The sequence below is a fragment of the Morone saxatilis genome, unplaced genomic scaffold, assembly GCF_004916995.1.
Source record: "Morone saxatilis isolate NCDOM2014 unplaced genomic scaffold, NCSU_SB_2.0 Contig21, whole genome shotgun sequence".
In the NCBI taxonomy this organism is placed as follows: Eukaryota; Metazoa; Chordata; class Actinopteri; family Moronidae; genus Morone; species Morone saxatilis.
In genome coordinates, this window is record NW_023339774.1 from 14,426,279 (window position 1) to 14,443,838 (window position 17,560).

At 40.9% G+C, this 17,560-nt stretch overlaps 1 protein-coding gene across 3 annotated transcripts in view; it reads left to right on the forward strand.

The window, feature by feature from the left end:
- The window catches only part of LOC118333032 (nucleus accumbens-associated protein 2), a 30,076-nt gene that overhangs the window by 1,576 nt on the left and 10,940 nt on the right, over positions 1 to 17,560 (forward strand). Inside the window, exon 2 of one of the 3 annotated variants that reach the window (XM_035668520.1) lies at positions 16,173 to 16,560. The exons of the other annotated variants lie outside the window; for them this stretch is intronic. The gene's annotated coding sequence lies outside the window, so the exon portion shown is untranslated. The remainder of the gene's footprint in view (positions 1 to 16,172; positions 16,561 to 17,560) is intronic. 3 annotated transcript variants of the gene reach the window in all.

A 17,560-nucleotide genomic window follows, 5' to 3' on the forward strand; every position in this document is an offset into this window, starting at 1 on the left:
CCTCCTTCTCCTGTGTGTACATGGGTGCAGTGTGTGGCTAGCCGGCATGTAGCTTGTGGCAATTTTCTTCATTTCCTGTCACTTTCCTTCCCTCTCACATGCTCTCGTTCTTGTTCTCTAGTCCGCCGTCAAGCCGTGTGTGTTTTTTCTCAAGATGACTATGACAAAAAATCCCAGATATTTCCAAGTTCGGTCTGGTCTGCCTCTTATCTTTGTCGTATATGGTAGACAACCCACACTTGAGTGTATCTCTGACAGGTGCACAGGTCAGAGGTTAAAAGGACAGCCTAAAGCTATATGAATCATTTAAGTAGTGTAGAGTGTTTAAAAACCTTATCACTTTAGAATTTTGAATACCACTTCAGAGTGTTTTGGCATTTTACTGCCCATTTGTTTCTCCCGTGTGAAAAATATCATGGAGGGATAAGATGTATTGTGCTTCCCTTTTGAATAACTTAATCGGTATGTATCCATTGACGTACCTGCCATCCCTAAAGCAACACAAAGACAAGGTGGTTTATGATATCCCTCCCCCAATACGGGGAAATCAGTTCGGGGTAATGTGGGTTTGTACTGCCAAGTTTCTATCTTCAGAGCTTAACACAACATACATGGAAAATGTGGGACTTTTTTTTCTCTTTCTCTCTAAACGGAGGCCCTCCAACACCACTCGTCTTTGACTTGGACGTCTGCCAAAGGGTTGTGATGGCTCTCAACAGCTGTATTTGTCTGTGTGTGCGTGTTTGCGTGTGTCGGTGAGTGTGTTTGCGTGTGTGTGTCTGTGCGCTCTCGCTGTGTCCCGGGATGCCCTTCCTCCATAGGCCTCACACTATACAGCATTCCACAAGGGGGCCCGGGGCTGTGTGCAAGTGGGGAGTGTCAAGGAGAGAGAACGACAGCAGAGTTTCACATGCAACTGATGCGGATACTGACAGAAAGAGAGTGAAAATACGAAGACCGAGAGATTCTTGCCTCATTGAGGGTCTTGCGTCATATCTTGTTAAACCCATACGTGAACAAGAGTTGATGTTGTCTCAGCACATGGAAAGATACTAAGAAAACATAGTCAGGTTCAAACCTCCATAAAATTCCTCTAGAGCTTCGCAGAGCGATACAAGTTAGAGGAGTAAAAACAAAAAACTGCATGCAGATGATATTAAAAATCATCTTAACCAGAAATTTGTTCACTTGCTTTATTAAAAAGCCATTTATTCATCCAAAAACTACACTTAAAACCTGGAGACTTGTTTTTGTCCCTGCTTCATTTGCTTTTTTTGTGTGCCCTCAGGCTTGGTGCACTCTTCTCTGTACTGTATATGCGTGTATACTCATGTGGGGAGTGTGTTTATGTGTGTATGATTTTCCTTTCCTGAGACAGTAATGAGTCATTGCTGATGGTATGCGATACAGGGCACCAGTCATACATCATTGTCTTGCATTAGTCTTGTATTTTCTACGTAGTGCAGAGCCTGTTCTAGTTAAGCTGCTGCTAGTGGTGTGTTCAGGCTTGTTGGCTGTTGTTAATGGAACTGAAATTCAAACGGTTAACCGTGAAGAAATGTTTTTCTGCTGAATGTTAAGCCGGAGAGACGGCAGATATCCATCATGAAGTCACTTGTCACAGCTGTCGAAGATGTAAATGTTATATTTTATTTGAAGCAAATTCTAATTTCATCTACATTTTCTGGACAAATCAATTGGTCTGCATTCCAGTACACAGTAGTTTATATTTGACTGGGTAGGTGTCAAGGTGGTTTTTCCTTGAAATGGCAACAATTATAATCTGCTTGCAAATTACGCCTAACTATTTCCAGGTCTGTATTGCATTGGTTGTGATTGGTCAACAGGCAAATGTTTTGTCATGTAGTCTTTCCTCACTGCATTTCTCACAGAATATTTAATTAATGTACTGGAGAGGCTGAAAGGAAGTAGCTTGGTTCTTTTGATAGATCAGTCAATATGAGAGAAGTTCAGCGTCCGTAATTTCCGTAAATTTGAGATGACTTTTGTTGTTCACCATTCAAAATGTTTGAAACACACACACACATTTCGCAGTAACCCATAGAGGAAGATAATCCACTCATCTCTGTGTGTGGGTTTAAGGGGGTATAAATTCTCAACTCCTGAAATGCAGATGAATAGCAAACAAAGTTGGAGGCCCCAGTGACCTCGCCTTGTCCACATATTTTCTTATTAAAGCCAAAATTAAGTTGGGAGTCACATAAAATCAGATTGGCTGCTACATGGGTGAATTTGGCAGTGCTGCTGAAAGATAAATTTACTTAGATAAACTAAATTATGTCCAAATGACCGATGTTCCACTAGTCTGTCTTCCAACTAATACACAGTAGCCACCCGGTACAGTAACATGTGCCACCTGAAACAATGGTAAAAATGTTTGGTCAGGAAGAAAAGAATCCCAAAAAAAACAGACCAGCTGTTTAGTTGTTAAGTTGTCTTTTTGTTTAAGTTGGCACAAGAAAATTTGCATTTCTCATTCTCTCTCTCTCATTCTCATTAGTCCTGTGTGACACCATTAGTTTGCTGCCTACTTGCATACCACATGTTCATAGACAATTACCAAACCCTCAAAACCGGGTTGGGCAGTTCCTCGAATTCACTGCTCATTTAATATGTAATATTATAATATTTTTCTTGGAATTCACAACGACCAAAGTTCCTCCTACTCTTAATCTCATTCAAGGAAACCGATTTGAGGATAAGATAAAACGTGAGGGCTTCAATGTGTGGCTTTAAAATTATTGTTATTCCACAGTGGTTTGTAGTTGTATACAGAGATAATAGCACAGCCATGGATCTAAGTTTATAATACCATAAAGTACAAATTGTCCAGCTTTGTTGTCATTTAATGTGCGCAAACACACAGGTACAGTACAGTCCATGTATGTACACGCTGAAATTTATGTACATGCTGAAATGCAGAAAAGTGGGAAAGTAATAAGGGAGCAAATGAGAGAAAGAGAGGATCAGCAAAAGCCATTAGGAATCCTGTAATGTAAGTGATTTGGGCTGCTTTGGCTCTCTACGTGCTTTTCAGGAAGCCTTCCAAGAATTTAGACAATGAACAGTAAACATGGCATGTTCTTCAGAACAATTCCACATTAGATCTCAAAGATCACGTGCCTCTTTTTTTTCCCCTCAGAATCGACAGCCCCCACACCATTGCAGATAACTGTAGCAGCTAAATTTCATGTTCCCTGTGTATGTACTGTACTTACACTTGACAAGGAGCTCTCACAAACTGGCAAATGTGCAGAATTTTTCTCCCTCTCTCTGTCTCTCTCTCTCTATCTCGCTCTGTCTCAGAGAGATTTCTGGTAAGTGACATGTTTGGCCGTTGGCATAATGCCTAGCAAGATCACATGGCATGAATGTCGTGCCTGTGTTGTGTGAGTGTGTGCGTGTGTGTGTGATTGCGTATGTCTATGCATTTGTGCTTGAGTAGAAAAAAGAAAAGAAAGGGAGCCTGTGCACATTTGATTGTTCCAAGTATTTTCAGCATGAATAGGAGCACGTAGCCGTAGCAGAGAATTACAGAGTGCTGAGAAGTATGACGAGGATGTGTTTTCTGATACAGTCATGAGATCGCATTCTCAAACTGGTTGGAAAATTAGATTTTGCACAATAATACTTCATAGACAAAGCTATTTTGCTTCATTTGATGGTATTTGCGGCATCGGCACATTAAAAATTCATGAAGGTTATGTAGCCTTATGGAGAGCTAATTCCACTTGTTAATGTAATATGCATTAGGAACAGTTCTTAAAAGCTTAAAAGATTTCCAAGTTGTTCATACTTGTATAATTATTCTTGTTATTACCTGGCTGGTACTCGATTTCCACTTTTGGGAACCTTGGTTGAACTCCTTTTTTATATTTAATTTACAGTACGTCAGGGCACGACCATAAGGTCACTGGCATTCACTTAAATATCTCCAGAGAAAAATCTGTGGGCTTAAATCAACTTTTTAACCACCCTTGTGTTTGCAGTGGCTTCACTGTAACTGAAGACAGTAGCCTGGAATAGGTTTAGAACAATTTTCTCAGATCCTTAGAGTTTCAGTGAGGGGACATTAGATTTACTGTGAAAGTCAAACCTATAATTCGGGGGGATGACGCACACAGACATGCACAAACACACACACGCATTCACAAACACATAAATAAACCCAACAGAATCATGCAGATACACACACACATACACACTCACTCAGAAGTAGACAGAGAGAGAAAGAGAGCGAGAGCACTGTGGATGGCATTTATCCTTGCAGCCCACCTCAATTTTCCATGCTCTTTTGCTGTGTGCTGTACATAATTAAATTGCTGCAAACTTCAAGCCTCTCTCAAGACTCCTGCCAGTAAACAAAGATGGCTAATTAGTGCATAAGGTAATAAGTGAGGAAAGCAAACAGGCTGACCCCTTTTCTGTGGCGATGACCTGTCCTGTATGTGCTCTTCATGTCCTAACAGTCTGGCAGAATGCTGGTAGGGGCCAGTGGAAAAAGACAGGAATCTGAGGCGGGTAGTTTTCACTACACAGCCCTGCCCCCCCCACCCCACCCACCCTTTGCATTTCCACAGCTAACATACGTTAGCAATTACTGCTAAATCACAGCATTACGTACCTGATGCTTTCATTACAATTGTGTTCCCGGTAGAAGTTGAAACCCACTCTGACTTGACATTTTGTCCAGACATTTATAGAACTCTAATTTGTTTTGTGGTTATTCTGATGGCAACAATTAACTTTGTAATCCCCTGATGTGCTATGTTTTGTACACTACATGTTCAAAATAATACACTTATTCGTTGTTTTGCCAAGATTTAGATAAGAAGATTAATACCCCTCTCGTATCTGTCTGTTCAGTATGTAGCTACCGCCAGGAGATGGTTAGTGCTTATAGCATAAAGAGTCGAAACAGCAAGCCTGGCAAAGATTTAAAAAATAAATCTGCATATGAGCATTTCTAAAGCTCACTATTTAATACGTTATATCTTATTTGTTTCATCCATACAAAACCTCTAGGTTGCCAGCCTCATAACAACAACAATACTCCAGGAATTCAGGGTTCCTAGCCAAGAAATAGTGTAGCACATAAACCCCTGTAAAACCACAACTTGTTTTTACCCTTCCGTTTTAAAGAAATTAGAAATTACGGGTGAATTTGGGAGCTATAGAAGTGCCAGGACAGAGTCAGGCTAACTGTTTCCAGTCTTTGTGGTAAGCTAAGCTCACCGGTTGGTGGCTGTAGCTTCATACTTATCGTACAGTAAAGTTTACAGTACAAATAACATAATATACATCTAACTTTCATCTAAATGTATTTCCTAAAATATACAACTATTGCTTCAACATAAAAAAAACTTTTGTTGTTACATAAAAAAACAGTATAGGCCACATTGCTCATATTTTAAGCCCATCAACTAAATTACATTTACTATATAGTACATATAGTTGCTATCAATTCAAAATGACCTGATAGACACTAAAAAGTAATGAAAAGAGGCCATTACAACTACATCAGTTTCTGAAACTCTAGAAAACTGTGTCTTATACTTGTGTTTGCGTGTTCATTTTGCAGAACTACCACGTTTTAGCTGCCGTGTCAGGATGATGCATATTTCCATGTTGTTTACTCAATTCACTTCTGACTTGAGACAGAGATAAACATGCTCCGTTGGCATAGGTCAGCCAGGGTCCTCCTCAGTGCTTTACCAGTGTGATGAGGTTAACCAAGGTGACATGTTATTTGAGCACATGTATGCTAGCATAGCGTGGTGCTGACTGAAAGATTCTTAGGTCACAGTAAGTGTGTGCGTGTGGGTGGGGGTCGGTTGGGGTGGGTGCATGCACTCAAAATAAATGTGTAAGTACTGCTGTGAACTTGAACAAACCGTCTTTTATGTTACATTATAACACTAGACGACATTATGATTTTTATCATGGGAAATCTCTGCCGCATGTCATGAGACATTCTCTTGATTCACCTACCCTGATTATGATATCAAACAGCGTTTCGTTCCCCTGCTGTTTTTTTTTGTTTTTTTGCGTTATGCAAGAGAATGAATTAAAGCATTTAGTCTGCTCTAATTGAAAAAAAATGTACAGTCTATGTGGGCACTGCTCTCTCTGTATGTCTTTGTGTGGGTGTGTGGGTGTGTGTTTGTGTATGCCTGTCTGTAGACAGTAGGGCACTGATGCTGAAAGATGTGTCCTCATTTTTGCATTGCACCGGGCTCCTCTGGCGTTCATGTTGGGCTGCTCTGATGTCACACATGTGTCACTGCCGAACATTCAGCTCCGAAACAACAGTGCGGGGCAATCAAAATGGCATGTTTATTCTCTCCATATCACTGCCCTCTCTCTCTTCTTCTGTGTCACTCTCATCCTGCCACTCATTCTTTTACAGCGCTATATGCACTGGAAAGTCTTTCTTTGTCATCTTTGTCATTAGGACCCCCACCCCCACCCCTCTTCATGAGGACCAAAATGCAGCAGTTTTGCTGTGGAGGAATTAAACGCCGCTTTCACACTTAAAGGTGTGACAATCCTATCAGAGCACAACCACATTTTATGTTTGTTTTTTTTAAATTCCTTTCACTGTGCATTATTCTATTTGATTGACACTGTTGCTGCAGCTGTTACCCGCCATTTTTAATTGTTCTTGTTTGACGGACACATTCTTCCAACATGTAAATACTTAAACCTATATATAGTCTATAGGTATTCATGTGTTGCAAGTAAAAAGACATGCTAACATAACAAAACACTGTAAAAGGAAATAAACTTGGACGCACTTAGACACTTTATATTATATTTATATTTCATGTCTTTAAATGGTCCATTGAGTTAAATAAGGGTCATGACTGAAGGTAATAAAACCGTGTGTAAACTCCAAAATGCACTGTTTTCTTTTTCAGAACAATTTAGAAAAAGCTAGAACTTTCAAAGCCAATGTGACGTATGCTGCTGTGCCTCAGCAACTACAAACACAGGACAGTGTTTCCCACAGGTTATGAACTGACTTGTGGTAGGGCGGGTGATATGACCTAAAATTTAATTATCATGGTATAACAAGAATAAAAGGGATACTCTACTCAAAAATCTGAAGAAAGTAATAAAAAAAAACGGATGTGATAATGGTAAATGGACCTGTGTTTGTATAGTGCCTTTCTAGTCTTCCGACCACTCAAGCGCTTTTACACTACATGGCACATTCACCCTTTCACACACATTCACTCAGTGATGACAAAGGCCATCGAACGGAAACTAACGCATTCCTACACATTCACACACCGATGCACAGCATCAGGAGCAATTTGGGGTTCAGTATCTTGCTCAAGGATTTGACAGGGGATCGAACCAACAACTTTGCAATTAGTGGACATCCCGCTCTGCCTCTGAGCCACAGCCACATGTGTGCCTGCCCCATAATGTTAGTAAATGTGATTCATTCTCAGAGTTAGACAAAGGGTAGGATTAGGCATCTCAACAGCATTTATTTGGCACAAAACAAATATTTGTGTATTTTATTTGAAAAAATTAGACCTATTTCTAGTTTTCACCATTTTAATTCTACTTAATTCTCCACCTTATTTTAGTGGTTATTCACTAACTACTCTTTCCCTTTTCCACACGTACACACACTGGCTTGCCCCGCCCCAACTGTTTCTGTCTCCCTGTCCAGCCTGCTCTCACTCCCAACTCGTGAAATACCGCCACTGGGTTAGTGGCCTTACACTCAACACGTTTTATGAAGTCACTCTAAAAACCCACCACAAAACGCTTTAACCCGCAATTCCATTTTCACAACAGCAGGTGAGCTGTGCGCGGAGGAGGCTTGTTTGTTCATCACAAAATGATTGAAACCAACCTGGTAAAGCCTATGTGTGAGAAACACTGCAGGAATTTGGTACCCGCCTTTCTAACAACGTTAGCCATATCTTGTTGGATAGTAAGACCTAGTGATTCTTTCAAAGGTAAAACCCATAATCACCATACAGTTCTTTTCAGATGACTGTACATTTTTGGTATTCAAGAGGGCTCGGATTGATGAAGCTCTGAAAATGATGAATAACAAATTTCATTTATTTGCAAAAATTAAGCTCTCTGAGGTTCCAGTGCTTGGGAACTGCCCCCATGTCAGTAGAACCAATGAACTTTCTTGGATAGGCCTAAAACAGTAAACGTAGCTGGCTTTTACGTCTAGTTTGCAACTGCATGACTAAAAAGCTTTGCAGACACACAAAGATCACAGTGCTGATATATAAAGACCAACATACCTACCAACCACATGGAGACAAAAGACTGCAACACAAGTTAAGGAGATGAGTGGTTTCTCATTTAGTATCACTCTTAAAGGCAGCTTGTAGAGTTTTTGACGACTATAGGTACGACGATATGGACCAACACACACGAGTACGTGGGCCACAGTTTATATTATTTCACTGATCAATAGCCGGTGGTACTAATGTACTAAGAAACATCACAATGCACCCACCAAGGCAGTGTAGGAGAAAACTATAAGCTAGCAAACGTGTATGTAAACAACTCAAGATTTGAAATATAAGAATTCTTTCAAGGAAATGCACACAATGGGTTTTGTAGGCCTTAAGGACACATGCACATTGTGTTATAGTGATATAACTTTTAATTATAAAAATATAAATATAAAATTTGGACAAAACCATAAATAAACAGCCATCTTTTTAATTATTGGTTTAATTCTAAGTCAATCTATTCAACAGATCAATATTTGCAATTACAATACCCACTACGCTGACTTGTTATAACGTACAATAAAATCGGTCTATTTTCTCACCCACCCCATTCTCTTGGTATCTCTTTTCTGTATAGTATATGTGTGTACAGGATTACCACTGATTTCATTTCATGCTGATTCATCCTATTTCCTCCATGTTTTACTGTCTCATGCACCATGAAAATCAAATCATGTTTGGAACAAATGCATAGGGAGTGTCACGACTGATACACATACACTCGCAAACATACAGGCCTCCTGTGAAATCTAACCTAATTGTAGTCCTTGTGTGACAGCCAGTGACACTCAGCAGGCCATTTCATGGCCCCTTTTGTCCGCGGATGAAGGTCATGTTAAGGAGGATATCAATGAGATTTTAGGGCCCTGTGCTTTTAAAAGAAAGAGCAAGCAACTGCATAAATCCAGTGTTTTAGCATACTTGAGTATCAGATGTCTTGTGGCCAGGAGCGCTAGCACAGCAGTGACACACCTGCTTTGTAATTGTACTTGCAAGAATAAATTATCATGGAGCTCTAAAGGCAGGCATCAACAATAGCCAATTAGCTCCTTCTTAAACCAGTACACTCCCTGCCAGGGCACAATCACAGTTTGGAAATGAGGGAGCACATTCGAGATGCCACAAAAGCTTCTCCCGAGTGTAAACCGACGTCTTTGTCAAAGCAGAGTCACAAGGCAGGAGTACAACACCCGTACTGTGATGCCAAGGGCAAATGATGTTTCTTTCAAGTGGAGTTCACTTTTCTAGAGATGGACATATATCTGTTCACATACACCTTTTTATAAAGATTCAATATTTATAAAGCTGCATTCATATTGTTGGCAGTTTTATAGGTACACATAGCTAAAACTAATTACCCTCCCCCTTTTTTCTGGAGAATCATTTTCATACAGTCCCTAATGGTGCAATTAAACTCCAATTAAATATGCAATAGATAACAAAAATTGACACCAATGTTGCACTCCATTGACCATTTCTTTTCAAGTGATGTCATGGCAATCCTCGAAAAACAGGCAACGGTGAGAAAATATCTGCCTGAGCCCATCAAAACTGATACTTTGTAGGCAGAAGATCAGTGCGAGCCACCATGAAATTAGGGCCCTTAGGCGCATGGAAAATGTACAGTTCTGTGTTTTATTGTATTGACAGTCACATGGCAGCTGCAAGCTGATGCCAATGTAGAGGATTTATTAGTAAGAAACTGTCTAAAAAAAAAAGATATCACATGGCAGTCATAGTGCAATAAACACAAAAATGCTGCTGCTTAACATAAACACATTCTACTGATGCCTCCGGAATCATTTCTTGTGTTTGTGGACTCTCTCTTCCCTCCTTTTCTTCTAGTGCTGCTTGCGTAGTTTCCTTTTACGGTCAGAAATCAGGGGAATTTTCGGTCTTGTGTCAGTGTTTGTTCAAAATATCTCAGTCTTGCGTGACTTTCCTTGCCATACTAACGTCACACTTACTGTATGTGTTGCTATAAACTGGAACGACTTGCAGGCCCCTGTGGTTCTGCAATATGAGCTTAGTATTACCGTAAAATCCAATAGTCTTTGTCGTTTAACACTTTTCCCATCGTTCTCATGTTATACTGTGTTCCTTCTTCTGTCATATAGGAAGATTTTTTTTCCCCCCAGAAAATGGCAGTCTGGGAAGCCTCTTTGGTGGAGCTGACATTTTGGAGTCAGTAATGTGGAGGTGGAATCTCTTTTGATTAGAACAAAGTGTCAGTTTGTTGATATCACTTGGCTTCGTCTGTTGCCTTGCTATGAAAAGCAGACACCAAATGAAATGAAATGAAATTACACCACACACCAATTTATTGCCGATTCTGATCAGGTTTTGAATGGGAATATGATTGGTACAGCCAATCGGGTCTATTTAGCCTATTAGTATTTTGATTTGTTGTTCTTTTTTTCCAACATTTTCTTTTTCGGGCCTATTTTTATTTTTGTCATCTTGACTCCCACTGTTTCTTTCCACATCCAAAACTGTTTTTGAGCTTTACCTTTTTCTATCACACCACGTAATTTCCCTTTTCCTCTCAAACTCTTCTCCCTGTGACTGTGCTTTGTCAACTTCTTTCTTGTTCTTTTCTATTTGCATCTTTCACACACACACTCCTTCTCTCTGTCCTCTCTCCTCTTGTTCGTCTATCTCCTCTGTTCCAGTCCTCCTTTTTTGCCTCCCTTTAATTTAGTCCCTACTTTTGTATCTTTAAATTTCTCTCCCTCCTCTATCTCTATCTATTCAACTCTCAACTGTACGCCCAAAAGTCATCCTGTATGTTCAAGGGTATGTGGGTTGATGTGTTTGTGTGTATGGGTGTATGCGATCATCCCGATGTCCTAGTCACCAGAGTTTGGTGTGATGTAGTAGCCGCTGCTAGTGTTTGTTTGTTTACCTCCCACAGCCACTTGGAGTTCATTAGCAATGCCTTTGCCTCAGGAGGATCACTCACACACACAAACACACTCGGAAAAGCACATGCACACGCACATACATGCTCTTCCGCTGTCTTTCCCACTGTCTGTTTTTTCTTTTTTCCGCCACAATGACAAACTAAACTGACAGGTAGCCCACTGTTACAGGAGTTTTCTGTCACAACTTTGTGTCTGATACAGTCCCCAACCACTGTGAAATGTCAGAGTTTTATGTGCAGTAAGAGGTGATAAGGTAACTTGCTGCAGTGCTGTCTTCAACCACAAAGCTGCCATCCATTTACATATGTATAGCCCATTTGTTAATACATGCACACCTGCGCTAGAAAAATGATGGATGGATGTTATGTTAAATGACAATTAAGCCTTTGAATGTTTGATTTTAGGGGAAATAGATGATGACCATGAATTACAGGAGCAGCAGGTAATAATAATATAGTATGTAGGGCCAGAAACAAGCTGTGAACGCAACCCTGAAATAGTATCACCTTTCAAGGCTAACTAGTTAGCATGCCGTTTAGCAGATTCTGAGTAAAATTAGCATTCATCATGACTTGTGTCTCCGGCCACCTGGTGAATACAAGTCCACTATTCACTCCCCTTATAGCTCTGTTTTTGGTCTGCACCAACTGCTACAAAATATCTTGTTCTTTGGCTGCTAAAGGCTGCACAATATGTTCACCAGCTAGACGCGAGCTTTGTCTGTCTTCTTTTTGGTGCTGGGCAGGTGGGTTACAGTGGGTTTATCGAATATTTTTTGCAGAATGTAGCCGCTTGCTGTGGCCAAAACATTTAAGTCGTGGGCCGAAAAAACAAAACGAGTGCTAAAAGACGCTATAAAGCTCCATACAGCTAAGAGGAACTGTAGAGCCGGGTGTAATTCTCTATGGGTTTGTCACAACGGGCAACATTCACATTACACGTATTGGATCCATTATCAAAATATTGATTATAGTCGTTTTAAGTGACAAGCTAACAGGCAACTTCAGATTCATTTTTTATGGTAATGTTGCATATATGAAATCAACAAATCAATTAGCTTACAGTCTAGTCCAAAGGTCCAGAAAACTCTTTAGCGGACATAGTGTATTAATCAGGAGAAGCAAATCAGAAGTCAGCCAGCACAAGAAATGAATTATTAGGCACTGATGTATTAACTGTTAAACGTAATATTTTTTAACCAATTGTGACAATTATTTTGATGCGGGTTTAAGGTCACATCATCCAGCCTGTGATTTTCTACCTGACTTTATATTCACAGTCATTTTTGTATTGCCACAGCCGCAGCATTGTGCCATTAGTTAAACCTGAATTTTAGCCTTTTTTTTTTTCTCATAGTCAGTCCACGAGTTACATTATTGGTGCATATTGAGTGAATACAAGTGGAAAGATACCAGACAATATTCAGCCCACAACAATTCATTTCATAGTTGTCTGTTTGTTACATAACTGTATGAATCATTGGGAGATTTTATTTTTTTATTTTTTTAAGAAAAGATGATTTTGATCCTGACTATGTGCAGACAACTTCACCCAGCGGGGTCTATACACAGAGAATGATGTTGCATTATAAGCAGTGATAAGCAGCCTCTCTCACTCTTTCTCTCTCGCTCTCTCGACATCCCATAATGATACTCAGACAGACTCAGGCAGACACCCGCTCGGTCCCGATTGGTAGAACTGTTGCCAGGGAGCGTTGCCGTCTCAACGTGGATAGAATCTGTTGTCTGGTACACTTTAGACATGAGAACAACTGCAGGATCTGAATATTTATAACGAGGGGACTGTTCATATTGAGATTGTATAGAGGCAACATAAGCGAGAGGGGAAGGAGCTGTTCCTATTCAGCTCACTTCAAAAATTTCTTTTTGTTACCTTTTTTTTGTGGATCGCTGTACTTTTACTGAGATATTAACTGATCTTATTACTTATCTTTATTTTCTGTACTTAATATATGTTTAGATTAGTTAGGCTTTTGTCACCTGCATATTGAATAAAAGTTAACACCAACTTAACTTCCAGAATGAACTTACTTGAACTATTCCATAAAGTACTAAATGGCAAATGCATGACTCATAATTGTGTATGACTTTTATGGTTTTATGTTTGAATGTTACCCTATTGTCATTTGGTAGGTAGCTACAGCATAACTAGTAATTAAATCTGTGTGTGTGCATGTGTGTGTGCCATCTGGCGAATCGTCTCATTTCTTCATATTATTCAAATATGCCTGGACCTGCTGCTACTGTTAATAACACTGTGCGTAGGTATGAATCTTTGATTAAAATGGATGTAACACATTCCAACAAAGCAGACAACAGCAATCAGAACAGCATTGAAATCTCATATATCAACTCACAAACTGTGCCGGCGCACGCACGCACACATACGCACACATGCCTGACATACAGTGCCAAAAGTCACAGCCGGGTATATAACGATGATTATAAAAACACGCCTTGGTATGCGAGAAACTTTGACATGGAAATGCAAACACACATACTGTAGAAGGAAATGAGGACACAAGCAGCAGAGAGACACGCACACACACACACACACACACAATCGCTCGTTAGGCAAACAAGTTGAGGGAGTTCATACCGTATATTTTTTTATCGGGGATATGCAAAGTCTATATTTAATGCAGGCAGGAGGAGGCAGCAATTTCCATGTGAATGTTTATGTGTGTGTGTGTGTGTGTGTGTATATGTGCACTTTTATACGTGTGTGAATGTGTGCGTCCACATACCCCCATAATGTACATGTACATGCATGTTTGTTTCTTATTCATTCGTGCATACATTTACATGCGGCTGTGTGTCTGTGTATATGTGCAGTGTGGCACACCGCCGTCCTGTCTGCCTGACTCAACATATTCTCCGTTCACTCTCCTTTGCTCTTTCTCTCCCCTCCCTCTTCCTCTTTTTCCCTCACCCCCCTCCTCCTCCTCCTCCTCCTCCTCCTCTCCCTCTCCCTCTGCCCGGCTGGCACGTACATGCATGTCTGTAGACTCTGTACTGTGCTTGCTGCCGTGGCACGCGCCAACCTCACTGCAATGCAGCCCTGTGTGCATTAATTGGCAGAGAGACAGTGGGTATGTGGTATGCAGGGCGGGAAGGATAGAGAAAGGGGAGAGGGGAGAAGCAAGAGGCGATGTAAGGACACAATAATCACAATAACTGATAGACGGACCGATGGCGAGCAGTGTGCCCAGTTCACAGGGGGACAGACAGACAGACAAACAAATAGAATGTGTATTGCTGAGTCTGCACAGGGAGATTACCTGACTGTGTGTTGGCGTGTGTGTAAGAGAACAGGGGGAGTGTGTATATGTCTGTTTGCATTAGTGTGTTTGCGGATTTGTGTCTCCTGCGTTTGACTGTGCTTTTTGTGTGTGCTCACTCATGTGTGCCTATATGTGCCGTGCAGATATCACACTGCTGGGGCAAAGCTCTCTAAACCAAACTCTGACTCACTGTATTCAGCGCTTTGTGATATCCTCCCTTTCATATTTCCGCTGTGACTGAAGAGTAAAAGTTTGCTCAGTTTAGCACAACTTTCTCCACTTGAGGTTTCTTTGGCAACAAAATTGAAGCGCAATGTGTCTAGATGCTTTCTGGGGACATGCTTAGATATAAAAATGATCTGCATCAGCTTTTTTAAATGTATTTCTTTAACAGATTGCGTATTGTGAGGTGAAAAGATTTTGAAAAATCATTTACTGAACCGTCTTCATCTCCCTCCGACCAAAATGCAGCACAGAGGTCGGAGAGTTTCCCGCTTGCTCTGACATGCAAGAATAAGACAACATTTACACTGGTGTGCATCCACATACTGTAAAAATGCACTTACTCTTGTGTCACAGTAATTTTGCGTTCTTATCCTCCCACACACATCTTTCTGGAAGTTATCTTCTCTGTTCAATGTTGTCTTTTATCTTTTCTTGCCTGTCACAGGCTGTGACATCTGGCTCCTGTCCTCCCTCATCCGCATCAAGCAGCATTTAGGGAGGCATTCCATGTGCTGGTCAAAAACAGAAAATACCGAAATGTCACCTGAATAAGCTGAGCCACCACAGTGGAGGCGTAAATTAATCATTTAATTTATGAATTCATGTAGAAAATACAAAATAGTCTTGCGTGAAGACAGAACTTCTCTTCGCTTGTGTGTAGGTGTTTGGCAGAGAGGTCTTTGCATGATTCAGAGAAAACACACAACACTTGCTCAAAAAGTAAAACCTTTTTTTTTTTTTTTACCTATTGTCTTCCACAGATTGTAAGAAAATGGGGAATACCTTTAAATGACTGCGCTTTTGATTGACCTTTTTAATTCTACAATTGGAGTGATTAGAGGATTACAGCATTGTGTATATTGAAGCTTCCAGGTTAGTAAAGGTCTGCTTTACCAAGATGTGACGCATTCTCCCCAGACTTGCGTCAAACAGGGAATTCAGAAGTTTCACTATTCGATGTCCAATTAATTAACGGTGCCTATGACCTCTGTAAGCTTTTCTCATTTCTCTTTGTCTTAGTCATTCTCCTTCTCTTTCTGGTAGACCATATAGGCATCTGTGTCCAGGGGCAAGTGGCAGAAGTTGCTTCAACCTAATTGTCTTTCTCTACTCGTACTGTCCTCAAATGACTTTCTCTCTGTCTCAACTCTCCCCTCCCTCCCTCCCTCCTCTGCTTCTCTCTAGCTCTGCCCAGTCTCTGTCTCCGTCTGTAACTGTAGCCTGTGTTTTTCTCTCCCTCCCACTCCCTGCGACGTATAGATACTGCATTGATCAGACACACGCGCGCAGACACATGCACACACACACACACACACTGAGCCTCCCACTCCTTTCATCATTGATTCGCTCTGCTCTGCTCTGCTTTCTTTCTCTCTCCCCATTCTCTTCCTCCCTCTCTCTCTCTCTCTCTCTCTACAGCGGCACTTGTTGAATTCAACCCTTGGAGAATAGAGAGAGGGGAGAGAAACAGAGAGAGATAATGACAGGGAGGCAGAGGGAGGCTTTGAGACAGCGGTAGAAGAGACAGTGAGCAGAGAGAATGGGGCTTTGGAGGATATAGAGATAGAAGAAGAAGAAGGCTGGGTGAAGACAGACAGAGAAAAGTCAGACAGCAAAGAGGATCATCTTTGAGACAGTGGGAATGACACTTTAAGTGAAAGAGAGAGTCGACCAGACGGAGTACATCAGAGTGCTCTCCCTCATCTATAACTACTCCTCTTCTGTCCTGGTCCTGACTGCTGCTGGTGTGTTTGTGTGTGCCCAAGACTCCATGGTGTGTTTTTAACCAGAAGACTGGCTTACACAGGTCAGAACTGTCTGGGATAACAGTGAGCGCTTTTTTTCTGTATTTGTGCATGTGTGAGAGACTGTTAGCAGAGGAAAGTCGTGTGCTGGTTTCTCCAGGTGAGAGCTTGCGTGCCAGACAGAGTACACAGTATTTCCTTATGCAGCCTGTACTGTATACGCTGTGTGTGTGTGTGTGTGTGTGTGTGTGTGTGTGTGTGTGTGCACTTTTACATAAGTAAGCCAGAGTGCATGTCTGTCTGTATGGAGAGCATGAAGTGGGAGAGAAAGAGAGAGAGTGTGTGTAAGAGAGGCGGTGACATTTTTTTTCAGTTTGTATTCCTGGAAACTGTTCTGCAGCATTGCTTAATAATGAAACTAGTGTGTATATGTATGTGTGTGTGTGTGTGTGGGTTGGTGGAGAAAGAAAAAAACAATGACACAAGGTTCAGGGTCGTAAGAAGGAGCAAATATGCCGGGGGAATGTTACTGAGAGGAAGAAAAGGGAGCTGTTAAAGTTCATATGAAATTGTGTGTATGACATGAGTTGTTTTTTTTTCTAGCCAGAGTTTGGAAAGAGGGCCAATGCTGACAAAGGTGTAAAGTCAGCAAAATCATGGAGTATCTCTAAACTGTGACAATAAAAAACTGTCTCTTTTCAGTGTGGTTCTGAGAAAAGTTGTCAAGGCTGACTTATAGGTATTCCAAGTCCGTACCGCAGGAGAATTGTTTTGATGCATTACAGTGCAACACATGGAATTAGTGCAAGGTTCTTGGAATTTAAGTCAAGTAAAACAACATAGCCTTAAGGTATTTCACAATGTTCCCATGTACAGTAGGCAGGGCATTGTATTCTTTTCTTTTCTTTTCTTTTTGGACTGTCTTGACTCCTCCTTTCTCTCTCTACTCTCACCCACTATCTCCACATATCCATCTCTCTTTCACACACCTCTCACTTCTCCCTCAACTGTATTCATGTTCTCACTTTATCTCAACTCTATTTTCAATCTTGTTCTGTGCCT